The sequence below is a fragment of the Tasmannia lanceolata genome, unplaced genomic scaffold, assembly GCF_043159265.1.
Source record: "Tasmannia lanceolata isolate RefF3 unplaced genomic scaffold, GAP_Taslan_0.1 ptg000006l, whole genome shotgun sequence".
Lineage (NCBI taxonomy): Eukaryota > Viridiplantae > Streptophyta > Magnoliopsida > Canellales > Winteraceae > Tasmannia > Tasmannia lanceolata.
In genome coordinates this window covers 46,739,939-46,745,117 of record NW_027518683.1, presented here as the reverse complement: position 1 = coordinate 46,745,117, position 5,179 = coordinate 46,739,939, and the positions used below count along the sequence as shown (strand labels likewise).

General features: G+C 42.6%; 1 pseudogene; it reads left to right on the top strand.

Annotated features, from left to right (window-relative positions):
* Positions 1-849: 849 nt before the first annotated feature.
* LOC143878647 (mitogen-activated protein kinase kinase kinase 17 pseudogene) lies at positions 850-2,168 on the top strand (annotated as a pseudogene).
* Positions 2,169-5,179: the final 3,011 nt, after the last annotated feature.

Sequence of the window (5,179 nt, the reverse complement as noted above, 5' to 3'; positions counted from 1 at the left end):
TCTTAGTTCGTGCACAAGGCGCCAATACGGAAGTGACCCCAGCCTCAACTTGCCTCTTGAGGTGATGCGGACCTGTAAATTTTGGCCACGTGTCTATCTGTGGGCCACGTGTCATCCTTTTCGACCGGCCGCGCAAAACGAACTGTCTGGCATCCACGTGACAATTTCGAGCCGCACCGTTTCGCTGCCAGCTCGCGCCTCCTTTTTTTTCTACCTTTACTTATTTATTTATTTATTTTTTAAGTTTATCCGAAACTGAAAGAGAAGGGAAATTCATATGAGTTTTTAGAGTTTTTATAGGGAGATGATTTTTTCGCTCCCCCTGTAGGATTATGCGCCCTACTTGTAGCATGCTTGGCGTCAAAAAGCGTCAAAGTCTGCCCACATTTGACGTTTTAAGGGTTCTGTTTCGGTTATCTTTTTTCAGTAACTGAAATAATTCGGCTCGGTTATTTTAAGTGATTTCGGTTTGGTTTAAACCGAATGAACATCCCTACCAGAGAGGGCTGTCCCAAGTAAATAAAGTGATCGAATATATCACTTCCCAATTGAGAGCCACGTTAATAAGACAGCTGGAAGCATCGAGCCGAACGACTCTAGCCCTCCTTAGAAGCCAAACTTTAACGACTCTTGCCCTCTTTAGCAGCCTAACTTCCAGAGTAAATGGCCTTTTGCTTATCTACTCCCCAAAACAACGGTCCAGATCTCCCTAAACTGGATAAGGCCTATACCCTTAGTAGAACCCTTTACGACACCTTCGACCCCACTACGTCACCAAAACCGTTCAATGGATAAATTTTAGAATCTCCCTCTCTCTCTCTCTCTCTCTCTCTCCCTCTTATAAATAGTTCTCACCAAAATGCCTCAATTCACTTCTCAATCTCTCATTCTCCTCTTTCTCAAATGGAAAAGCAAAATAAGGCCCAGTGGGTGAGGGGTCGTTGCATAGGAAGAGGCTCTTTTGGCACAGTCAGCCTAGCCCAAAACAAATCCAACGGCCGAATTTTCGCGGTGAAATCCGTCAATTCAAAATCCACCGTCCATTCTTCCCTCCAAGCTTTAGAGAACGAGATCCAAATCCTCAAATCCCTAACCTCTCCTTACATCGTACAATACCTCGGTGATGATTGGACCCACGAGTCTCCGACCACGTCGAATCGAAACTTACACATGGAGTACATGCCCGATGGGACCGTTGCTGGCGTGGCATCCCGATCAGAGCTGGACGAACACGTCATCCGGTCCTACACAAGATGCTTACTTGGAGCTTTGCACTATGTCCATTCGAAGGGGATTGTACATTGTGATGTCAAGGGCAAAAATGTCCTAGTGGGTCCCAATGGATCTGCTAAGTTGGCTGATTTTGGGTCCGCTAGGCGAATCATCGACGGTGATTTCATGGGTACCCCACTTTGGATGGCGCCGGAAGTTGTACGGCGGGAGGGGCAATCGCCGGAATCCGACGTGTGGTCATTGGGTTGCACCATCATTGAGATGGTTACTGGGAGGCCACCGTGGTGCAACAACACTAAGGATAATAACACGTTGGAGGCTATGTTTCGGATCGGATTCGTCGATGAGGTGCCCGAATTCCCGGCCCGATTATCAGAAATGGGCCGGGATTTTCTCGAAAAATGTCTAAGGCGAGAGGCGATGGAGCGGTGGACGTGCAAACAACTTCTTAGACACCCATTTGTTGATGACACATTGGTGACTGAATCATCCCCGCGAAGTGTACTAGATGGGATCGATTTGGATTTTCAAGACAAAGACGAAGATCAGAAATTAATTTTAGATTTAATTACAATGGTAATGATAATAGAAATGTAGTTTATGCAAAGGAGAGGATTGGAGAATTGGCTAGGGATAAAGAGATTGGTTGGGATTTTGAAGGGTGGGAAGTGGTGAGGGCCCACCATGTGGGAATTTTTAGCTGTGAAGGAGAAGAAAGAGAAGGGACAAGTTTGAAATATTTAAATTCTAGTTGCAGAGAAGGAGGTGGAGATAATAAAGGAGAGTGTGTCAGTTTTGGAGGTGGGTTGTCAAGTGTAATGTGTTTCTGTTTCAATGCTGGCTATGGCTGTCAATGTGGTTGGATAAAAAGAGATTTTCGTCTGTATACAATACTCTCTCATGACACATATTTTACTTTCTTTTTTGTTGCTTTTAATTTCATCTTGTAGCTTTCTATGTTGGTATTAGGGGTGCAACTCGGGCAGGGTTAGCTCAGGTTGAGGATCTTCAACTTTAACCTAACTTGCCTCTAAATCTGTAATCCATAACCCGACCTGTTTAACCTTTTGTTTTTTCAAATCAGGTGAAATTAAAAACTAATAAAAAACATAAGCCCAAGATTTTGAAAATCATGACAAAATTAGATGACAAGGTTGGGTTCAGGTCGGGCCGGGTTGCCCAAGGGCTTTGAATCGGGTTGGCTTTTCCAAGCCGTAACCCAACCCAACCTATAAAATGCCAACCCAACCCGAGCAGATATCGGGTTGAACCTGTCGGGTTTGAGTTGAGCCCGACCCAAGTTACACCCCAACTTGGTATGGAACCCAACTTAAATATCCCTATCTAGAAATGAGATATTGTACAGAGTCGTTCTCTAAGCACTTATTATGTGCTGACTCGAAATAAGACCTGAATCGCCTAATAAAGGACCTGGATCGGAATAACGTTAAGAAAAGTCAGGGTCATCTCCATAGATTGATCCTAACCTTTCAATCTATTGAGGCGATCAGGACCATTGATGTAAATGTCAGAGTTAGGGTTGCAATTGTGGTCAAGATACGTTTGAGATGTATTACTATAAAGTCCCTACAATTTTCGAATGACCATGCTTTAATATAAGGGTAATTTTGGAATTTTATTAATAACCACTTATAAAGTTAAAACCATGGGCTAAAATTCTAATATGTATCGTGTATGAGTAAAGACTAGATTTACCGAGGTTTATGCCTAACACCTTACAAATCCAATAACCGAAAAGTGGACCCATTTGGTAACGGATGCCTGGTTCTCGACCAGGGTAGTCAGTCAGTGGGCCCTAGATCCCATACAAAATTCTGGCAGCGACTCTAATTATTGAACGTTTAAGAGCTTAAGGTTTGACCTTCAAACATCACAAGAGGATGATGTACGAAAAATTGGATCCCATCTCTCAATGTTTGATCATCCTGTTAGGCGTGAAACCCGTTCATCCACTAAGCACCGGACATGTGGCCCCTATCCTAATTAGGCAACCGAACTTGCCTCTTAGATAACAAGGGCAAGATGGCCTCTTGGAGAAAAACTAAACCTAGCATGACAACTCTCCTAAAAGTTGGATGGTTTAAGTAGGGGTGTCAACGGATCCAGACGGTCCAATGAATCGTCCGAATCCGAACGTTAATGAACGGGATCTAAACATATGAATAGGATCCATGGGCATATTTCGGATCATCAAATTTGGGATCTGAAAAATTTTGGATTGTGTATGGGCACGCCACAGATGCCCATTGGATAGTCACCATCCGAAATGGTTTACAAAAATACTCTCCAAATTTTGTTAATGCTAACCGTTCTATGAAGAGTATTTTTGTCAAAACCTCTCTTATGACTTAATGAATTGGATGGGAGCGATTTCACTCATTTCAGCGTTTCATTTCATACTTTCACGAAGGGAAAGAGCGAGGGGTTTTGACCTTTATGCATCATATTCTATGATAATAGTTATACATTATATTTGTGTATGTAATTTTGATTAGTTTTATTGTTTACGAGAATTATTATACACATAGATTAAATATAGATAAATTTTTAATTTACTTGAAGAAAATGCATAGACACACTAACAATGGACTGCCATTCTATCTCTTTTTTAAAAAATTAATTGTTTACTTAGCTTAGTGGGACATAATAGGACACTCCGATGGACGGTCCAAATTAAACTGGATCGTGATCATGATGTGAAAAGTAGGATCCGAAGAACAATCCGACTCCGACCCGACCGATGAGGAATTTGAATGGATCGTGACCGTGAGATAGGTGGATCCGACCCGAAATGGATCCGTTGACATCCCTAGGTTTAAGATAGAAACCAATTCCATGAGGAAAGTTGGTGCTCATTATGATAAACTTGGAAACCAATTCCATAGGAAAGTCAGCCAATAAGGAAGGACTCCCACATCGTATCTCATACTGCCTAGGATTCCTCCTTTATAAATAAGACACCCATGCTCAAAGCTAGGTGAAGGTATGTTCACACACCTACGTGTTGTTACTCAGCTTCGTTCCTGCTTGTTGCTGATTTCTGACTTGAGCGTCTGAGTGGTCTCCCTGAGCCCACACTCCAGGACCCCTAGTGCTTGTTCTTTGAGCGTGGGACGAGCAATGGGCCCTAGAAACCATGCAAATTTTTTGGCAGAGACTAATTATTGAACGTATAAGAGGGCTGAGGTTTGACCTTCAAACATTGCAAGAGGATGATGTACAAAAATTGAATCTCGTCTCTCAGTGTTCGATTATTCTGTTAGGGGTAAAACCAATTCATACACTAAGCGCGGAACTCATGGCCCCTAGCCTAATTAGGCAACCGAACTTGCCTATTAGATAATAAGGGCAAGATGGTCTCTCCATCTTCACGAATAGTAACACCAAATAAACAGAAAAGTGCCCTAAGGGAACTATCCTAAAAGTTCGATGATTAAGGCAGCAACCACGCTCAAATTGTCTAGGACGACTCCTCTATAGATAAGGCTCCACGCTCAAAGATAGGTACGTTCACACACCTATGTGCTATTACTCAGCTTCGTTCCTATTTGTTGCCGATTTCTGACTTGAGCATCCGAGTGGTCTCTTGGAGTACATATCAAGGCTATCCAGAAGCACGTTCGACCGTAGCGGATTTCGGCACCAACACAACATTGCACATCTGGGTTCTTTTCGAAACAAGTTAAGATGGTGAGAATAAGACAAAAATACAAAAAATTAGTGAAAAGAATGCTCCTCCCTGGAAATGAAACAGGAAAGCGAAGGCCATGGTGCCTTCAGATCCGAAGAAAATTCCGAAATGGATCTTAGCGGATCATGACTTGGAACATTGGTGGATCCGAATCAAATCTGGCAGTTGATAGCTAGCCCTATATGATTGATGGTGTATAATGGATGATTGGAAAAAAAAAAATACTATTGATTG